This window comes from Pyxicephalus adspersus, chromosome 3 (genome assembly GCF_032062135.1).
Source record: "Pyxicephalus adspersus chromosome 3, UCB_Pads_2.0, whole genome shotgun sequence".
NCBI lineage: Eukaryota > Metazoa > Chordata > Amphibia > Anura > Pyxicephalidae > Pyxicephalus > Pyxicephalus adspersus.
In genome coordinates this window covers 65879192-65902381 of record NC_092860.1, presented here as the reverse complement: position 1 = coordinate 65902381, position 23190 = coordinate 65879192, and the positions used below count along the sequence as shown (strand labels likewise).

The following is a 23190-nucleotide window of genomic DNA, read 5'->3' as shown; positions in this document are numbered from 1 at the left end:
GCCCACCCATTTGTTCTAGGCCAAAAATGCATGGCCCTATCCAAGGAACTGGAACTCCAGGCAAACCAATAAATACATATATGATTTATACATTTATTTACATATCTGTCCTAAATTCATCTTTAACATACACCTTGAAATGGTATACAGATCAAGTAAGTCCAAGTAATGTCAAAAGTCCTATTTACAGTGCATGCCTGTTCTAGATAAATGACTTACCTTTTTATTTATTATTATAGCAAGAATCATGCTTCATGTTCATTTGTCTGCTCTTAAATAACAGAATTTAAAAATGTTCACCTTCAACATTACTGCAACAAATCCATATTGGGAGTTTGTACAAAACTTTAAACAAGGCATATTGTGTGTGGGTGTGGCATTGCTTAATTCAAATTAATAATAAAAATCTAAATATTCCTACATGTGGTAGATTTTTGCAATACAAAGCAAAGATGACAGATCTGATAAATAATTAAAAAGATTCATTTAGGATAATTATTTCTAATAGTACATTTATTCTTAGAACCTTCCATGGAGTGCAGCATTATAATGAAGGAACAGATAATGTTATCATCATAAAAGCCCCAAACAAAACACGGCTGTAATAGTATAGATATTGCTTATACTTTACACCAATACAAACATATATATACATGCTCATTTTACACAAAGACAGACATGGCTTTGTTGAGTCCCTGAAATGGGGGAAGGTAGTGAGGAAATGCAGAGGGAAGCAGAGAAGAGAATCAATAATGCCTAGGCCTGTCAATTTTATTGATACCCCCTGGAGAAGTGTTAACTACATGTTTGATATTACTGGCACTCTGGTCTGATAATTGCATGTCTTGGGGTTGTTAAGACTTTGCCAGAGATAATGAGATATGGGCAATTCACCATTCCACATTCTAAGAAAGTCACTCTAGAGGTGGGAAAGAATCTGCTTTATGTGTGTATTATTATTCATATCAGAATTTCAGCTATTAAGAAGATCAGGAACCACAGGAGCTTCTGTGTCTGCAAAACAGGCTTTGCTGAGTGTTTATGTTGATGCCTTACTCTCTCACTATTGTGTTAACATGCTTTTATTAAACTTCACGAAAGTCCTCTTTCAGTTATTTCAAGATCTAGTAATAATTTGTAATGTAATGAGGATGTCACAACAAAACACGAATCCTGTCATCACACTGTCACTAGCTCCAGAGCAGTTTAAGGAGGGCAGCTGGCTCCTGTCATCTGTGGCCCCCAACTCACCGCCCATGGACAAGCCCTGCTCTATGGCTTTGTGGTTGGGAACCTCTGCCCTACTGAGAAAGTTATTAATATGATAAGACAGTAACAGATTTGATACTTTCAAGCACAGGAACTAGATGTGCTCTATACAATCATTCACTTATCATAACATTGCTAAAAAGAAAAGTATAGGTTGTCTATGTTAAGAAATACAAGCAAAAATGTTACAATTCTTCAACTTCATAAACATGAGAAAAGTATTATTTACACTTACTCTATAAGAAAACATGTATCATTATTTGATTACTTAAATATTGTAATCATTGGTGTGGACAGCTGACCGGGTTGTCACAAACTGAAAAGTGCTGACTTTCCACTAATGTCACTAGGTACAAATACAAAACTGACATACAAATACTGACAAATACAATTCCAAATCCTATTATACGTAACAGGATAAATTATCTGTGCGACTCCATCTGGGGTTTAGTTTCACAGTTTATAGATATTTGGAGTCAAAAAAGGAACACTTACAAAGAAAATTAAATTTTGGATCTAGATGCTGTATTGTTTGCTAGACTTTGGATAAAATGGTTTTAGTATATTTTAAAAATCTTTCAATTCTACCATATTTGACAGTTTAAATCATTATTTTATTTTCGTCCACAGAAAGACACCTGGCTTGTGCTGCTGACCTGCCTAGGTGCATTTGTCAAGAAAGCTCAATGGTATTGATGCTGTGACTTGAAGAGTGGTAACTAAACCCTACTCTGTCATCATGTAAAGATTCTTCTTTCAATTTGCCCACTAAACCTGGCTTTCATTGAGATATATTGAAGCATTAGTTCGTGGACAATTGAGCTGTACACTTTACTCCATTAGAAACAGTTTACTTCAGTTTCTTTGAATTGAATAAAAAGAATCTAGATTCTGAGGAAGAAGGTCACATTTTTCTCAAATAATGTTTATCTAAACAGATATGTTGTGTATACAGTATAATATATTAAGGCTTATATTAAGTACAAGGCTGTGAGTGGGGAGATATAGAAATTATCAAAGCTACAGAAAAACTAATTTTATGGTAAATGGTTAAATTCAATAGGTTTAGAGTGACCAAAATATTCCAATCCATCTAAAATCCAGAGAGAAAAAAGAGTATCAAATGTGTGTCATCTAAAATGTATCTATTTAGCAGGTCCTGGTAACACAGACCTGTAATGCACCACATGGGCCACCTCCTAGGATTAACTAAAATTAAATCATCAAATTATACTTTACATTCTGCTCCTGGTACTTCCACAATTAAAACTATGCACTGTGCATGAAGAGAAAATAACTGGTTTAATTACATTCCCACCACCTTCACTGGTCACTACATCTTTATTCATTTGCTGCTCCATATTCTGAAGCATGGAGTGTCTTTTTTAGTTACAGTAGCACAGAAGAAAAGTTTTACTCTGGATAGACAAAGAGCCATCCTGTGGTATGCTATGATACCTTATTTAAATTGCATGTTGTATCTTTAGGAGGGCTATGTATTTGGGACCATTCTAGAGTGTTTGGTGCTGTGCAGTGGTCAGAGTATTGGAGGCTTGTTTAAGAAGACAGACAGTTCTAGTGTGCGTATAGGATTCCTACAAAATTTGCATTTTCTGTCTATTTTAAAAAAGTAGGATTTTACAATTTTAAGACTACAGGGAATATGGGGAATATATACATCCAGAGCTGTCAGCTGTGGAGTGACATTCTTGGCTGTCAATATCTTGCAAAGTACTTAATATTAGGGTTTCTATACCCCCCTCTTGGACCAGGACATAATACCCTTAGTTTCTCTAGCGGCATGCTAGTTTATCCTTCTACTGAATAGGTAGATCTATTTGATTTGTTTGTATTCTTTTTAATAAAATTTTTGACATAGAAAAAACAAAGACAATGCAGAGTTTTTGTTACATTTCACGCTCCTTTGCAGGTATACACACTTTTATCAACTATTACAACAGGACAAACTCACTAAACAAGTGACGATATACCAAAAAGTCAGAAATTTCGCCTTTGAGATTTAGTTAGAACTGACATATAAAAAAAAAAATAAGTATGAGATGTTGTAATTTTAGCTGGAATTAAACTTCATCCAGGGTTCCCAGATTCAGTCAAATTTATCTAAAGTGTTAATGGCAGTCATCTTCCATGATTTAGCCAGTGTTATATGTACCACCGTTAGTAAAAGTTTAGCCAGTTTCTGAGTTGGTTTGGACAGCTGTTGATCTAGTTTACTAAACAGTTCTCCCTTAGGCAAACGTCAGTTTGTAAAACTGTGGAAATAAGTTTAAATATTTCGGACCAGAAGTTCTGTGCTATGGGTCTGTTACCAAGTACCAACCTAATATGACCTTAAATTAGGCCCTCATTAATGATGAATTGAACGAAATTTTAGAGAGGGAGTGGGCCATTTCACTTTATTCATCCTGCTACCAGGTTTTTCCAAATTCCGCCTCCCATGAACACATATGTAATTTAGCTAATATAGCTGCATATGCAAGAGAGATTTGGGTTTGAGCAAACATGGTAGCTTTTTGAATCCTGCTACGATTTCTTCCCCATATGAATTCCAAAAGTTCTACAACAGGACCTGTTGTAGAACATGTGTTGATAATGTGTGTAAAATTGGTAATGTGTGTGCACTCTAGGCAACACATTCATCTTAACCGTGACAATTTGTCCCAGCCATGAAGGAGGAGAACGTGACCAACGTTTAAGATCTGACAGGATCGTCTTAAATAAGAGCATATAATTGGCCTGATATAAGGTCTGATATGTTGGGAAGTCAAAATTGCTTTTAAGTAAAGTTACTTGGTGGGCTGGGAAATTGATATAGAGAGACTGAGAATTGCAGCGATTCATTCGCCTATGCCTATGCCTATGTTGCAGGAATCCCACCTATGACCGGATGGATGTAAACTTCCAAAAAGAAGTTATATTTGATACATTTCTTTGGATGGCTCTATTTTTTTAAATATGTTACATATTGGTTTTATAGTGTCCCATCTGTATTTTATTTATCTTATCTCTGTTTGTATTGTTTTTGTACCACAGAAAACCCCTAAATAAAAAATGTTATTAAAAAAAGGAAGGATTTATGGAATATTTAGGAATACAAGGAATATTTTTTGTAAAGCAAACTCTCCTTTTTTTGATTTATGTGTTAAATTTCTCACCTGTGTACAAACTTTATAATCATGTTAGTGAATAGTTAGACCATCACCATTATTTGAGTGTTGCCCAACCTTCTTTTGAAGTAAGATTTTATATATTTAGAATATTGAAGGTCAATATTGAAGGGCACAGTGAGACAGAACATGCCACAGCACTTATACCATAGCACTTGTAACAACACTAGTGTGCAGAGTGCAGTGGCCAAGAGAAAAACTAATGGTCAGTCCAATGTATAAAGTGTAGGAAAAAAATGAATACAGATTAGTTCAGAACTAGTACAGAGTACAGGGCTTGTGCCTGTGTAACAGCAGATATTGGGGGGGGGGGGGGGGGGCAGCAGAAAAACTAAATAAAAAGGGACTCTATATCAGCTTTGTTTACAAGTTAGAGCAGCTAAAAATGGTAGTGTATCAAGTGTGGGTCAGTGGGCACAGCAAAATTGCTTGGCAGGGCAAGTTTTGGCCCATGTTGGACATGGACTTTATACAAAAGCTCTAACCCTCTTTTGCTTTATCATTCGGTAATATGCTCAGTGTCATGATGCAACAGGTATGGGATTAGGCAAGACATAAAGTGTTCTAGAGGCCCCCTTAAAATAAAGAGCCACATAAAAAGTGATACCTTGTTGCATAATTTTTTCTGGTGACAAAATTTTCGCTGGGAACATGTAAAGCTGCACATCAGCTTTACCTTTCTGTTTGCACACTTGTAGTTTTCTCCCGGAAGGAACTGGTTCAATTTCCAAACAACCAGGAAACTTGCACACAAAAAAACAAAAGCTTCAGCAATTATCTTGAGCCCACTTTATTATCTGTTTGATGGACTACAAGGATCATTCATCCAACTTCTTCCCCCTCTGTGTTGTCCTGGCCTCCTCCTTATGCTATTTGCCTTCTGTCCTGTCAGTCATTAGTATTAACTTTACATGTGAACTTTTCCTAGTGTTGTCTGTATGCAAATGCAGTCTGTCAGGAATGCCCATGTGCTAATAGAGTGCACAAGAGACATTGCTAAAACTGTCTCTTAAATAAGGGAGTTCATTGGGTCATGGAACATAAAAGCAGTAGATAAATGAAAATCCCTGTTTTTGCTGCAGTGACACACCCCCTACTTCTGATTGGTCACTAGTTACAGGGACTGGCAGATACTTTGGACTCCTTCCGCTGGCTCCCCAGGATAGATCTTTTGCAGCCCCTGTTACATCATTACAGGGGGAAAACATTTTAGAACGTACCAAAGAAGATAGGTTTTTTTTTATCCAGGTTGAGTTTCAGAAATCGGTCAGCCACCCATGAAAAGATGGCTGACAGGAAGCATGAAACCTTAACCAGGACTGAGGGAGACAAGTCAGGGGTGGACAGATAGATTTGAGTATCATAAGCATACAGATTGTACTGTAAACCAAAGGAGGATATCAGACTATTGAATGAGGAGGTGTACAGAGAAAAGAGAACCGGTCCAAGGACTGACCCTTGGGGGAACACCAACAGGAGGAGAGGAGGAATTACCATTGAAAGAAAGTCAGACTGGAGAGGGTCAAGGAGAGAGTTGGTGCTCGGGTAATCAGTCAGTCTTTTATAGGCAAGATGCTCAAAAGGTTTGGAAACATATGGGAGAAGGGAGACAGGATGGTAGCTAGATGGTAGGGACGGGTCTAGAGGGGTCTAGAGAGGGTTTCTTAAGAATAGGAAGAATTATGGCATGCTTGAAAGCAGAGGGGTAGATACCAGTGGAAAGGGAAAGGTTGAATAGTTAGGTTAGGGCAGGGGCCAAGATGGAGGAATAGGCAAGGAGTAGATCAGAGGGAAATTGGTCAAGCGGACAGGTAGGAGATGGAAATGATGAGAGTGGAGAGGAGAATTCATCCACAGTAACAGTGCTGAGGGAGGTCAGTCATAACTTACAGGTGTTAGGGATGGATATGGTTGGAATGCTCTGGAAGGGCAGAGATATCATGTCTGATTTTGTCAATTTTATTTCCAAAGTAGGTGGCTATGTCTTGGACACAGAAGGTAGTTGTGGGGGGTGCAGGTGTGGGGTTTGGAGTCATTTGTTGATAACAGGCTGCGTGGGTTGGAAGCTTGAGAGGAGATGACAGCAGAGAAATAATTTTTCTTGGTGACAGTGAGTGCAGTGTTAAAGTGTTGTAGTCTGGCTTTGTAGTCCATGATGTCAGCGCTGAGGCCAGTTTTCCTCCATTTGCACTCAGCTGCACGAACAGTCTTTTGTAGATGTTTGGTGTTATTGTTGTGCCAGAGCCAAGAATTAGATAGGTTGAAGGTGATAAAGGTGCAGGAGCACAAACAGAGGAAGCGGGAGAATGAGGGAGCAGGCAGACAACGAGTTAACAGACTAGGGAGGAGGAGAGGGAGTAGAGTTGATGTTTAAATAGAAGTGCTTTGGGTCCTGAATATGGATGGACTGATGGGAGTAACTACGTTAGTTCAGGTTAGTTAGGGCAATAAATATCAATGAGCACTCAACTGGAACAAAGGCATACTGAACACATAATTCTACAGGGAGATTTAAGTTAGTGCAATAAGTTCATCTACAATGCAAGACATACCATACATAATCATTTGAAAATTGTAGGGGAATACAATTGGATACACAGGGTGGATATGGCAGCCAGAATGGGAGACGTACCATACTACTTCATGGTATTTCATTTAGGCTAGCAGCAAACTGCAATAACTATTAGCAATATAATGTCATTGTTTTTAAATTACTCTATACAGGATTACAGCAAAACAAACTATTGAATATGAAATAAATAGTGTTGCCGCCTATAGCAATCCATCAGGTCCAACTGTCAACCTTTTCTGTGCAGATAAGGAAACACCTTACTGGTTGTGACCTTTGCCCCAATTTATATTGGTCAGCCTCAGCTGTGTCTTCCTTTTGGTCTGAACATATCTTACAAAGATGTAGCTATAATAGTAGGTGTGTCATATGGTATTCAAGCATTTAACAATCTTTTAAACATATGCCATATTGTGGTCATTTGGCATATGTTTATTTACCGGTAAGGCAATCTCTTATTGTTACCGTGGCTTTTTCTAGTCTCTAGAAATGAGAGTTTAATAGCTCATTAAAGACATTTTTGCATCTTATCAACCAAATAAGTCTCTTCAAACTAAACCAAAGGTCACTTGCTGCTGTTTCCTTTAGACCTGCTCAGCCCCTCCCCACCTCTTCACCTGTCCTGGACAACATTAGGATATAGAAGATTAAAATAGTTGTCACCCATCCCATTCTATAAAAAACTTTTTTTTTATCCTTCTTTTTTTGGATGTATCATCAATATTATTTCTAGTGTTGTCAACAATCTAAAAGTCATAATATGCAATATAATAGGACTGTAAGCCACAAGATTTTTAACAGCTCAAATGTTCAATTGGTTTTAAATAATTATCAGTCTAAAACACTACATATTTACTCTACTCTACTTTTGCTGTTTAGGTTCTTCAGCTGTCAATGACTACTTTACTAAAAATCAATTGCAATTATTTTTTCCTTTTCTTTAGTGATGGTTAATATTTTATCCAAGATGGACTTTCTGTTTAGTTTATGATAATGTAGTAATGTAAGTACTGTAGACAAGAGTGGAGACAGGTTTAAAAATCTCTAAACCGGTAAAACTTTAAACCACATCTGACTTCTCCTATCAAAATTGACTGCTTAACCTAATGATTAAGTTTAAAATAAACTCTGATCATGTGTTGGATTTAAATTAAATAAATACATTTTACAAATGTAAATACATATAGATTATATTCCTAAATTACAACCATGATTTTAACGTGTTACAATCACAACAGTTTTATGACCAGAAGTGCCACTGAACACTTTCAGTAGAGAAGTGTGTTTTTCTATATTTTTACGCAAGCCAATAGAACGGGAGCCAAGGGAATGCATCTGTCTATTAAACATTCACCATTTTTGCAAATCTTGATTTGTTTGTCATGTCCAAAAAATCCCATATTCCTAAATAGAAACATTTTTTAACATAAAAATGCATAGTGCTAGGATTGGACAGTTTTTGACCACCAATTAGGGATATACTTTCTCTGGAAATTTAAATACTTAAATAAAATATTGCTGCAAAAGTGCATAAATACCAGACACCTAAAGAAGAAGCTGTCATTGACTCCCTCATGTCCACATGACAGTTCAACCTTATCAAGAAAGTTGTGACACTTCTAGGCAGTGAAAGAGCTTGCTTACTCCTTTTTTAAGCATTCCAAGTGGATAGCTAGGCAGTCCATCGAATAAATTATTACATTATTGTTAAAGTAAACCTACATAGAGATTATGCACTCTAGTGTGTTTACATATTCTAGACAAGCCATAAAAGCACAATAAACCCCATTATCTCTGTATCTATAAACATTTCAAGGAAAATAATTCTCATAATTTTTACAACACAGGATTACTTTTTACCCTTCTAATGTACAAAACTATCAAGTTTTTTTAAACTGATAGGAACGTACTGCATAGCATGGAGTTTGCAGGTTCTCCCCATGTTTGCGTGGGTTTCCTCCAGGTTCTCTGGTTTCCTCCCACATTCCAAAAACATGCAGTTAGGTTAATTGGCTTCCCCTCCCCCCAAAATTGCCTTTAGACTGTATTAATAACATAAGACTATGATAGGGACATTAGACTGTGAGCTGCTTCAAGGGACAGGTAATGATAATAAGTCAGCGCTATATAAATATTGTGTAAGCATAATATTAACAAAATAGGGAAAGTGGCTGGTTTTCTGTTTAAGTACAGCACACTTCCAGAACTGTCCACCTTATGTGATTGATGATTATAACAATTAAATCATCCTATTTAGCTCTCTTCATACCTTTCACCAGTATGAAGAAAATTTTGGAATAACATTTTATAAACATTGTAATAACATTGTAAAAATTAGTTTGGTAAAATAATTGCAAAATATTTATCTTTAAATGATTGTTTTTATTCACATTATTTGTATTTACTTTGAATATGGTATTTTTTACTCCCAGGTCTGCCATATTACATTTAATCAAAATATTGAAACATAACAATTTCTTATATTTTCTTTTATCTGAAATGGCAAATGTCTTAGATATTCACATACAGAATCTGCTTGAGACATGGAGCAGAAGGTCTCATTTAATTAATCAACTGGATAGGTTTATTAATCGCTCTTCCCCAGCCCACCACCCCTATTTTGATGTGCTGTGCATCCTTAGCTGTCTGTGTAATAACATTTTCCAAGAGGAGGTTAGGGATTTCTGTGCGCTTGATCACAGATAAGGCTAGTGCTATGCTGGTTTCACAGTGAGGATGGAGAGGGGGTGGGTTTCCTCTGCAAAAGCTTGGGTAGAAATCAATACAGATTCAGTTCAAACCAGCTATAGATCAGGTCTCCATGCAGCCAGCTGTACATAAAACAAATAGAAAAAAATTAAAGACATACATTTATAGTTTGGCTCTGTATGCAAACCCTTACCAACCATAAACATGCTTCAAATCACAAGTTACATGTGACTCTTCTATCCATTCAAATTTTGAATATGCTTTTTTTTTGCAATGCAAATGTTGTTGTACTAATAAAACACTGATTTTAGCCCCGTAAAAACACACAAATTAATTTTTGAACAATACAGTTCTCATTTTATGCTGCTTCTCAAAACAACCCAAGGTAATGGTCAGTTATTAAAAGAGAGAGCCTAATAAATTATGGAAAAGTGGAGGTACATGGTGTTTAGTTATTATTATGTAATTAATAATTGCATTCATTTCATTCAAATCTGCTTCGATAGAAAAAGGGACCATACAGCAGTACAGGTAAAATGAAGTATCCAATCTGCCCACTTCTCTTTTTTATTTGCTATACAATTAGCTTATAGGCCACACTAAAATACTTAACCCTGAGATTTGGTTGCTTTGCAATTTATGAGCAAAATCACTCCTAAAATGAGTCACTTTAAAGCTTTCTCTCAACCTACTTTTGTTTGTTTTCCTTGTACTTCCCCTGCCACTGCCTTCTTCAAGAGTGCCAACATCGGGCTTGATTTATCAAAACTCTGAGGCTGGAGAGGATACACTTTCATCAGTGAGCCTGGGTGATCCAGAAAACCTGGAAATAATTTCTTTTTTTTCTTTAGCAGTTTGTAACTTGTCAGCAAATGTTTTCAATCCGGGACCAGATCCATTTCAGATTTTTTGGATTACCCAAATTTACTGATAAAAATGTATCCTCTCCAGTCTTGGAAAGGTTTAATAAATCAGGCCCTGTGTGAGCTCTATGTGAGATGGTGTTGGCTATGTCTTTCCGTTTCTGACATGACACTGTTCAGGCCCAGCAATTCAGTCCCAAGCATTGAGTCATTGGAGGAAGTCAGATGTTCCCCACCCCAAATTGTCAGGTATGTTGTTGCAGTTTCAAATGCTGAAACAAGCAAATTATTTTAGATATAATTATTGCCAGCAGCTGCAAGTTATGTAAAAATAAAACTAGTATACAGAGTAGTTAGGAAAAAACTGGATTCAGTCTCCACCATTAGATTTAATGAATATAGTATGTTTTGACTATGTTTGCTCATATTTCTATGGAGCACAAGCTCCTTGGGTGACAGGTAGGGACAGATGAGAACTGTTCATAATGCTGCAGAATATTTTACAGCTATGGTTTCGTATTTAAAAAAAAGATTTGAATACAATAAATAAAAAATACAACCAAAACTGTTTACCTTTGATTGAAAAAGGACATCTTGAAGTCTATTTCAAGTTTCAAGAGATGCCTGGGTCATATGTAATATGTATATGGCACATATATATGACAATATATGGCAACATACTGGCAATAATTATAAAACACATGCAACAAAGGGTAATTGTTACAATGTTCGGGCAACAAAAAGGCAATTGTGACAATAGATGGGCAAAAAACAAAACACAGCAACAATACAGGGATACCAAATGGCCAAACATTACAAGGTATTGGCAAGGAAGTGGCAATCATAGTAATACATGGGCAACAAACAATCAATTGTTATTCTTCTACAATATGTAGGCAACAAATGAATACTGCCTGCAAATAATCATGATTTACATTATCTGATATCCACAAACTGCCATCATTTCCCTGCTGTTGGCAAATGCATTATACCTACTGGCCATTAACTAATTGCCAGTAGGTATAATGTATTTGCCAACAACAGGGAAATGATGGCAGTTCGCGGGCAGCAAATCATGTACATCATGATTATATGCAGGCAATTGTTACAATTTAAGGGCAACAATTTTTTTCTGCAAGTTTTTAAGTGTTTTTTTGTTACATTGTTATTGAATAGAAAACCCTAGATTATGTGAACAGCAAATTAAAAATTTCAGTATATTATATTGGTGGGCCACGAGTAGGCAATTATAACAACAGGGCAGGAAAATGACAAATGTGACAACACATGACAAAAAAATTGGCAAACCGTATCATAAGTGGGCAACAAATGGACAATCAATCTACCATGCCAACAACATACAACATCATGTTTTGTCACATGAGCAAGTCCAGTACAGTTGAAAGGAACTTTCCTGTTCGTTTGGAACCTTTTAAAGCCCACTGTATCTTTCAATCCATCAAAACTATCTTAGATTTTTGTTCTCTATTTACTCCAACACATTTCTCAAAATGACAAAATTTCATGTGCCAATCACCTGTCATCCAAAGCCATCCTTTCGTCTTACAGCATAAAGTAATCCTAAATAGGGATAAGCAAAACTGAAAGTTTGATTTGTCCAAAACGTTAGTGAAAAAGGTAGATGGCTATACACTGGTGACATTTGTAAGTACTCTTACTTAACCTAAACATCTCACAGGACTGAGAAATATGCAACTATGAAATGCTTATACCCTTTGGACAACATGCCATTCATATACTGCCACTATTGCTATGGAAGCTAACTATGTATAACTAGTTAATTTTTTACTACAAAATACTATGAAACAGGTATACAGTTCTTACATGGTGAAATTAAGGTTTGCAATCATATTAGACAGTGCTGTACATTAATTAGGGGTTGCAAATGACAGACACATATGAAGAATGACACAGGAGTAGGAGAGGATATTACACAACAGGAGGTGACAATAGTAAGTGACTTAACATTTTTACATTTTTTAAAAGAACAGTTTAAATCAAATCCGCAATAAACAAAGATAGTTGTGCTGTTTTTAAATGATGCCAAAAGTTTTATTGTATTCCTGTAGCTGAAATATATAGATATAAAACACACTAGCCTTGCAATAATTCTTTACAATTGATTTTTTCTTTAGTTACATGCATTCCTATTTAGACATTTATTTTGTACTCAGTGTTTTAAATTGCCACCTTGTGTGTATCTTTTTCAATGTGTATAGTTCTTGAACTGCTGTTTAAGGATAAATGTTGCTGTGCTAAGTGTATACAGGCTGCACGTCTGGAATCACAGGTTCTGAACCTGCATGAGCAGATTTCATCACTGAGAACGTAGAGAAGTCAGGGTTTAAAAGCAGGTGAATAAAGGATATCTGCGTAATAGTAAAGGCTTGTTTTGTTTAGATCTAAAGGTTTTTCAAATCAGTTTAAGCACTTAAAAACACTTGCAAAAAAAAGTTAACTTTAGATCGAATAAGTCTATTCATTATATTTTATTTGACGTAGGCAGAAGGAGGCAGCAGACTTTCCATGCAATTTTCTAGACGCGTATGTACCGTGCAGGAGTGGTTTGCCACCTCTGTGGTGACTTGAATGGGAAGTGTTTCAAAATGCCTATACAGACAGTGGCAAATGCCTGTATTATCATTTGCCAATACCAGCCAAATACAGGTGTTTTTGCCTGAAAATGACCATGGACACCTAGCTGTGCATAGTAGGCATCCAGGAGAGGTAACACCTGTGTTTTGTTTACCACAGGTCTAAACAAGCCCTAAGGGTGTCATAAAGGGTAATGTTGAACTAAACCACCCCAAAGTAACCTACGGTAGGATGTTTAGAAATAGGATCGTAATTACCAGTACCAAAACATCTGTTGGAATCCTGCCAGGCATAAGTGACAACATGCTAAATTTAATGATAGCTTTGGCAAGCTATGCTGTTGTTAGCCAGCCTGAGCCGTGTTTACATTTTCCACTTTCACATCATCTGCTTGGTGGGAACTGGGAAGACAGAATAAAAATTTGGGGGATTATATTGTAGAGGTAAGCCCAGTAATGGCATTTTAGTGAGAGCAAGTGAGTGAATTTGAGAGTAGCCCTCCCTGGCCCTAAGGCCTAACCTATTCTCTCCTGTCTTTTAATGGGACCTTTGTGATAAGTTTTTCAGGATGTTATGATAAGACAAGGCCACAAGTGAGCACTTTTGTCAAAACACTGGCAAAAAATGGAAACTGTTAAAAAAGGGAAGCAAAAAATTGGCAACATGGGTAAATTACAGGAAGTCTAGACAGTATTTAGACTAGAGGACAGATATGACAATACCTGGGTGACAAATATGCAATCATTAATATTTAAGACTAGGTCTAGGAAAGTTAGTAGGTTTCCCTAAAACTGTCAATACCAGCTTTTTTTTGCCTTTCCCACTTGACTCCAATTCCTTTTTACAACAGGGACTACATTTCAAAGAAAATGGTACACTGCATCCATCCATTTTTTTAATATGTAAAGACAGTTACATGCTAAAAGAATTAAACTGAATATACAACCATATTTTGATCTGAGCAATAGAGACAACGGACCCTGGGGATCATAAAAAGTTTTTGACAAAACTGCACTGCTGTCTTCCTTTTGAAACAAAGCTTCAGAAATAATTTTGATAGACACTGGACACTTTTTCAGATGTAATACCTATGTATGTAACTATGAATAACATTTTATCCACTTTTTTTGCACAGTCAAAAAATTTACAATAGTATATATTATATATACATATATATATATATATATATATATATATATACATATATATATTTGTTAATTTATAAAAAAGCAACCACTACTTCTATTTTAAGGTATGCAATGAATCATTCTGGGTAAAGCAAAGCATGCTCTGTGAAATAGCTGCACTATAAAACAGATGACTTACTGATCCATTAAACAACTATAGTTCATAAAACACTCATAACACTTGCTAAAATACAGCTATTGTAGGTTTTCACTGCACAACTGCCATGAGAGGAAAAAAAAGAGAAAAAATACACTTTTAATTATAGTCATCTTTTATTATTATGCTATGGGTTTATCAGGCGTTAGTTTAGTCTGTTTAGTTTACTGCCTGGATATGTTATTAAGCAAAACCGTTTACTGTGCAAAGAATAGCAACTAATAACAATGCTTCAGCAAACATCTTTTAAAGTATTTTGTAAACCCCTATGATTATGAAGGTATTGTAGTTCTGAAAGTTAGATGGTTAAAGCCCTAATAGGAAATGGTTTGGGTTAAATTTTATTCTTTTATTTTAGTTATAAATTTTATTTTTTTTCAAATATTTTTTATTCTCTTCATATCAAATATTTATTTAGCAAACAGTAATTTTGAACAGGATACCTACGGTACATGAAAAATGATTCACAGACCATTTTGTTTTAAAGAGAGTGCACATTAGATGATGTTTGCCTTTAGACCATTTTTTTCTAGCATAAAGCCTTCAAAGGTTCTGTGGGGAAAGGAGGGAGGACAAGTCAGCTCTCATGATGTGTGCAGATCTGAACTTGAGTTCTATGAACAACACTTGTTCAGCAAAAAAGGTAATGAATAACAAAAATGACAATCCAGGATCAAGAATGGCAATTTTAATGGATGGTACTGGTGGTAGAAAGGGAATAAAGCGGCAGGCCAATTTGCAATCTCTAAACAATATAAAGTAAGTTTAAAAATGTTGGTTTCCAATTTAGCCGTTGTTATATTACACACATAAAAACTATAGTTTTTCTTTTTCTTTTTTTTTTCAGCATAATATGTCCGTTTCTCATTATATGCCATCAGCACATTTCGTAGTGCTTCCAGATTCTTTTTGAAGGGAAATAGATGAATAGAAAAGGCTGAATAGATATGATATGTGGTACATAAAGCTGTGTTCTATAAAAATATCCAATCACATACCAACAAAAATGAGGGTTTCTTCCTAGTTTTTTACATATGGTTTGTTTTTTAAAGCAAACACAACCTCAGAATGAACAATAAACTAAATAAATATTCACTTTGCTAAGTATATTTTCCTTGAGCTTCAGCTTTCCTTACATACTGTAGATATAGTCATAGGCTAACATACAGCTTTTTTTTCAGACAACTCCATAATACCCTTTTATTCAATATTGATACTTGCATGCACTGAAGACCTCACAGAAAAGGGCAGCAATGGAGATAAACAAGCCAACATTTACATAAAACCACAACAAAAAGAGTGCAGAGCACTCCTAGTGTGTACAGAATGAATTTGGCTTTTAGTGATATATCTATTGTCCAGCATGGAAAATGCAAATGAAATGATGGGAAATGAAGTCCCATGAGGGAGCCAGTGGTATGGAAGTTATTCTCTAAGGTGAATATGCTTTCTGGAAATTGTCTAAAACTTTCCATCCAGGAAATAGCTGTAAAACATAGTTCAAGGTTACTGAAAAAAAGAAGTTGGGGTGGTTGATAATGCTATAAAGTAGCCTGAAGATTGTGTTGTGGTCTCATGTATCTGTAAGATCATTTGTTGATGTATCAAATACAATTGCATTATAACAAATATTGATGTGAAAAGGCCTTGCTGAATGCAAGCCTTCTTTTTTCTTCACTGTTTATTACATATATTCCAATCCATCTTTTAAATATTTAGATAGTGATGAAATTAAGAACCAGGCAAAGCCCAAAAAGTCACACATTGATAAAACACAATGGGATTTTTGTGTCATTGATGGGAAGTGTGTGACATCTGAATTGCTTTTTATAGAACTGTTATAATGATTCTATACTATCTAGTCATTTTTTTGGTACTTTTCCTTCTTCCTAGTAGCTATCAATGTAAGTTGAATATGTGAATTCAGCTGGTGTTGAAGAAAAAGCTGTTAATCTAGTAAAACGTGAACGAAGCATTAGTATACTGTTCAGGCTAAGGAAGGTAAACTCTAAAATGCTGGGCAGTAAATGAAGCATTAGGATCTAATTAAGGCACAAAAGATAAAAGGAGTGTCAGGCAGTGAATTAGGTAATGGAATCTAGTTTGGTCAGAGAAAGATGGAAGGTGTGTTGGGCAGTGAAATTATTAAGATTAAGGCCAGACAGAGAAGGATTAAATGAGTACTTAATGAGTGATGAAATAATGGGCAATGAATAAAGTATTGGGATATAGTTTGGTCAGAGGTGGGTGAAAGTACTGGTCAGTGAATGAACTATGAGGATCCAGTTCAATTAAATGAGGGTGAAAGGACTGCTGGGCAGTGAACTAAGTATTAGGACCCAGTCCAGGCAGAGGGTGGATAGAACATTTATTTGGCAATAAATGATGTATTAGGATCTAGTTTGATGAGAGAAAAATGGAAGGAGTACAGGTAAGTGAATGAATTTCTAGGATCCAAAAAGTGATGGGCAGTAAATTAAGTATTAGGATCTAGTTATGACAGAAGATGGAAGGAGTAGTGGTCAATAAATGAATTATTAGGATCCTGTCCAGATGGAAGAGAAGGAGCACTGGACAGGATCCTAATAAGCATTGGATGAAGTAATAGGATCTAGTTTGGTCAGAGGAAACTGCAAGGAGTACTGGAAGGAGCCCTTGTCTAGGCTTTATCCTCCATTCAACTGTGCTGTGTGGCATTGAAATATCAATCACATTAGTGGAAATGCAAGCTGTCACTAGACAGCTTTTTGTATTCCTGGATTCTTGATTACATCAATCCAGTTATAATAATTAGTGGGATTTGTCTTTGATGATGTCAAAAACGAAGGGTGTTTAAGCACAGCCACATGTGCAGAAGTTTTCAGCTGTGTTATATTCTAAAGGTATATTTTTTTAATGATCACAGTAAAATGTGTTAAAACTTTCTGTTAAGCTGATAAATTTGAAATTAAAAGTATATATATACTTTTTAATGTACTAAAATATGCATTTGCCCTAGATAGAAATAGAGCATATATCAACAGAGGTTGTAATACCTAACTATATTTAAATAAATTCATGGTCAATACAAATACCTCTCTTGGGATATGGGTCTATACAAAGGACACAAGGTCATCCATTGATATCAGTGAAAAGAGAGATTTCATCTTCCGTGACAGAATTGACTCTTTATAGCACAATCTAAAAATACTGAACTCTATGAAAAAGGGTTGCATTAAAAATGTGAGAATTGATTGTTTACTTTCAAAGACCACAAAGTCCAAAATGAAAGCTGGTACAATACTTATTCATACCATGGGACACTTTAGGAGTACATGATACTTTGTCCTTGTTTTTTTAAACAGTAGGAATGTTAAAATCATATATTTTTTGGAGGGGTGGAGGAAAAGGGGGTTCTGCTAGTGCTTTTACTTGCTTTTTCAGAAACTGTTTTATATGTTTGACAGTTGTGTAGTGAAGCAACTTCTATTGTATAACAGTTAAAGTCACATAATATATTCAAAGCAAGCTTTTTCCTTATCATTTAGCCAGCTTTGTATGTTTTAAATTATTCATGGTGATAAAATACTCCAAAATACTTAATCATACATGTCTCCAATCATTACTGTACCCTTTTGAAATTCATGTAAGAGATCTATTGAAGTGAACTTTAAAACTAATATTCACTTTAGTTATTATTTTAGTAATTATTCATTTCAGTTATCCAATCATATGAAAAATAAATGTCTATTCACTGTAAATAGCCAGTCATGTGCAGATGAAATCAGTACACAGGAATCTGATTTTCACATGATTAGATAATTTAAGTGAATACTGTGCAAATACTCACACAACTGATTACATGAAAATTCTCAATTCTTTTAGTAAATCGGCCTAATTACACTCCACCTCTGTGGACCCTAAAGAGAGATGAGTACTTTAGGCCTATTTATAACCAAATTATTGTTTCTGAAATGGATCTTCCATAAATGGGAAATATACATACATAAAATAAATAAAGGTAAATAGTTGTGCCTGACTAAGCTTAATATATTTGAACACATCCAAAGAAATTTTTAAAAATGTCATTTTGTCAGATTAAGAGGTTTACAGGGAGAATGACTATTTGCATGAAGGAGTGATTTCTTTATTTTGTGGTGTTCGATCTTAATTTTGTAGCTTAGTTTCTGGTACCCAGTTGCAATGACAAAGGATCAATTTAACCCACAATGCCTAGCGTCTACTGGAAATACTTAACCTCTGTGAATAATGTTCTTATCTAGCTTGTTGCTTAGGAGACTGGCTGGATGTTTAGCATCTTCAGACAGTTATTTGAACCAATTTTTGTAATCTGCCTATCAATTCTATGTTTGTTTATAACACCACAAAAGGACCGGTTTGCCACAGTTTTTTTTTTTTTTGTTTCTGATAAAGGGGAAATACAGAGTCAAAAATATTTTACCTCCTTGTGGTTTTCTAATTGATAACTTCTCTTTTATCTGCAAGGTAAGATTAGTTGGTAGTTTATCCTAAATGTATATTTATTATATGTCATTGTTGGTAAAAGACTGACATTAGCTTAGTGAAAATAGAAAGCTGTAGGTGAAGAGCTATTACATGTAGCATCATACTTTAAAAACAAAACATAATACATTAATTTATGCATTTAAAAGGCAGTGATATTTTTCACCTTTCTTTACAAAGTCAATAGTTATGTCACTAACTGTCTCTCAATTTAAGGAGTTCTCAATTTATTGTTTCTACCATAGTCATTATATAATCTAAGGCCAGTTTAGAGGAAAGCTAATAAACCTACCAGCATGTTTGTTAAACAGGCGTTCTATGTCCACCTTACCCTACACTTTTGTGGATTTACTAATGTAATAGAGAGTGTAGGAATTTAACATGTAGTGAAATGAGGACAAATAAACTGATCACCTTTCCCATTTTTTTACCAACAAGATAGCCTAGGTTAAAAGTATAATAACTTTGTACGGACTTCACTGTAAGCTGTTTCCTCGAAATTGTAGAAAGGTCATGCAGCTTTTATGTCATTATTGTATAGGAGGAAGGGATCATTGATCAGACAAGTACCCTCACCACAGGTACTTGACCAGCTTACAGAAATAGCAGTTATTTCAGACTGTGTGTTACAGTTCTAAATACAAGCGTGATTGAGTGTTCACTTGTATCCATTTAGTTTAGTTCTACCACCATGGTTTATATTTATGTTTCTTTATTTACTGAATGAATCAATAAGCCTGATTTAAGACTGGAGAGACTCTCTAAGACTGGAGAAAGTAACTTTTATTGGCGAACCTGGGTGATCTAGCAAACCTGGAATATATTTCCTAAAACTAATTTGCTATTTGTTAGCAAATGTTTTCAATCCTGGACCAGATACATTCCAGGTTTGTTGGATCACCCTGGTTCACTGATGAAAGTTTGTCATCTCCAGTCAGAGAGCTTTAATAAATAATACCTAATGTATCTTCTTACTAACAGCATCCCTGTGTATAATGACCCCAGTGAAAAAAATTTTTTACATCTGCTGCTGCATTTTTGCTCATGTTATGAGGACATCCATGCAACTATGCAAGTTACACATCCCAAAAAAACACATGCATACAATAGATGGAAAGAACACATTTTTTTTTTTTTACTTTCACTGTTATAGAAAAAAGTTGTGCTCATTTTTTTAAATAGGGTATGTGTGCATGTGAGTGTTATTTACTTAAACAGCATAATGTGCAATGGTTGATGTGTAATAGTGTTTAAATATACAACCTTTTTATTAATAAATATTTTATGTTTACTACCATGATGTAGACTTTTTTTTTGTATGGTGGAAAATATGTCATCATAAATGTACTGTAGAAAGCTAGCTGTGAACGTATAGCACTTTTTTCTGTCAACTACTGTATCCAGTTACCATTTTCTGCAGGCCGAAAACCCCAAGCAATTATAGGAGGGTATCTTTGGTTGCAAGAGTTGTTTGCTGGGTAGAAGAAGGAGCAGAATGCAATTGTCTGATCACCCAATGCAAAATGAACAGGATACTGACTACAAATACAGTAAAACCATTGGTCATTTTAAAACTTTTTTTGAACTAAGAGCCCTAAAAGTAAAATTCTTGAATGTACCTACATTCTTTTATGTGTTCCTCCAATACCTTTTTTACTTTATTCAGGCTTAACTTCCTTGACTTCAAGGATAAAGACTGCCTACCTTGAGTTCCAGTCTATTTGGCCACTTAGGTACTGTTGTTGGACTAGCTGTAAATGAAGCTAATCTCCAGATCCTTTTACAAAAAAAAAGCAAGATCAGGGACCTTCATGGCTTATGCTAGTCATACACATTACAATCTTCTGAAAATGTTTTTTTCTTTGATTGCTATTACAATTTTATTTTATAAGTGATTCAAATTATTCCTTGAGGTCAACAACAAGTATTCAATGCACCATCCACATATCCTATTGGTATTACAATTGTTTCCACCAATATATTATATGGAATGTTCACTGATTTTCATTTTTTCAAACTGATTTTGATATCAAACAATGGTTAACTGACAAATGACAAAAAAGCCTTGCCTGATAAATTTTTGACCAACATTCTACACAACAATCAATCATAAATGTGATTGTAATTTCAATTTTATCTATTCAATGTATTTTTCCAATCAATTATTTGATTGACTGCACATATAATATAGTGTACGGCCACCTTTATGTAGCTAACTGTAACAAGGTTAACAGGGGGACTTTTACATTAAAAAAAACAAAACAAAAGCTTCTCCAGGGGAGAAGTTGTTAAAGTTGAATTCCAGGCGGATATAAAAGACACAAATCTATGCAGCTCTGTTTTCAATATAGCATCATTAAATGCATTCTGTAAATCAAGGTATTGCACATATCTGATTTGACATCAGCCACTACATTCTACAGCAGAGCACTAAATAGGGGAGGGAGAAGAAGCACAAAGTTTCAACAGGTTGTGCTTCAGCGCTCATATGCTAACTATGCACATTAATACATAAGCTCATTGGTGTTCTACTTTTCTTTTCATTGTCCGGTCACAGAAAGGGGGAGGGACAAAACCTGTAAATATAACTGAACTACAGCAGAGACAAATAATTTCTTTTGCCCTGCCAGATGTGTTCCCAGAACTATGTAAGCCTCATGGCTAAATGACAGAATTAGAAATCCCTTACAAGGTACAGCAGATGCTTTATGTGTTTTATCAGTGTATGTGGCTGTTTTACTCGATTTAAGTTTTAGGAAATTTTATTCAGGGAAATATAAAGAAAATTAAATATAAAGAAAAAAAGAAAATTAACTGAAGTTTTTTGTAAGTCCCAGCTGTCGTTGAAAATTTCCAGCTCCCCTCCCTACCTCAGCATCGCTGATAGAGAAGCTTAGAAGATGGAAAAGTCTTATACCTAAAATAATCTCTTATGCCCCCATTTATTATATGGCCAAACAGGACTATACAGTTTTTGAGACAGGTGTGCCCTAAGATGCATAAAAATGTTTGGTTTAATTATTTATCAGTTTTAAAGGTTAACACCTAAATTTATAATTTCAGAAACTTGTCTGTGTTTGAAACAGTAGTGCTGTGCTGCTGTGCTGCACAAATAAAAAATGATGAAAATGACTATATATATATATATATATATATATATTGAGAGTGTGAGGGTGTGTGTGTGCCTGTATATATTTTTGTGTACCCCATTGTGCATTTGCTTATTTATTACAGTCTGTTCTCTAAAAAAAAAATCCAGAAGTTCAGATTTAGTTTATAATTAACTTTCTAAATTTAATGTGTGAAGAAAATTTAAAAGCAAAATAATAATAATAATAATAATAAATCGGCATATTGTATATTTATTTTTCATTGTGTTGAATTAAATTAGGGTTAGCATTTTCTATCTTTTTAAATGCTACACAGAAAGTCAGAGGAAAACCTGAGCTAACACAGCACAAGATACAGGAAATACAAATCATTCTAACGCCAAATTATTGTTGAGATTAAGCAATCTGTAGCTAGACCTTGTTGAAATGTAAACAAGATTTTTTTATGACCGAACATTACAGGGCAAAGACATTTTACTTATTAAAAATGAATGTATACAGTTTACCTGTTTCTGTGTTTTAAGAATGCATAAATGCAAAGTTTGCATTATGCAAAGTCTTTCCTTCCGTAAGGGGAAAGAGATAAATTCACCTATTAAAATCTAAAAGCATTCGAATTCAGATGTGTGTTGGCAGTTCAGGGAGAATAGGGAATATTTGCAATCAATATTGTATACGTATACATTTACCAAGGCTGTGACGAATGTATTGGTTCAGTTTAAAGAGGCAAAAACATTTCAAATGCACACCAGAGATTACTATAAGAAGTGCAGATCTGACCGGAGGAAGTTTCATATTTCCCCAACATACAAGAAGTACTAAAAACAGGGGATCGTTCCTTTATCTTTATAGAGAAGCTGCTTTTTTGTTTTTTACCAATACCAGGTTAAATTGAGTCTAAGATAATATTTGGAATAACATTTTGATAAATTTTCCCCGGGAATATCGTTATTTTTTTCTTCAGCCGAAAATTCTGATTTATTTCTTCCACTGTCACTTATTGACCTTTGCGTTTATTT

At 35.0% G+C, this 23190-nt stretch overlaps 1 protein-coding gene across 1 annotated transcript in view; it reads right to left on the bottom strand.

Annotated features, from left to right (window-relative positions):
- Nucleotides 1-23190, bottom strand: part of ONECUT3 (one cut homeobox 3) — a 55878-nt gene that overhangs the window by 27939 nt on the left and 4749 nt on the right. The window lies entirely within an intron of this gene.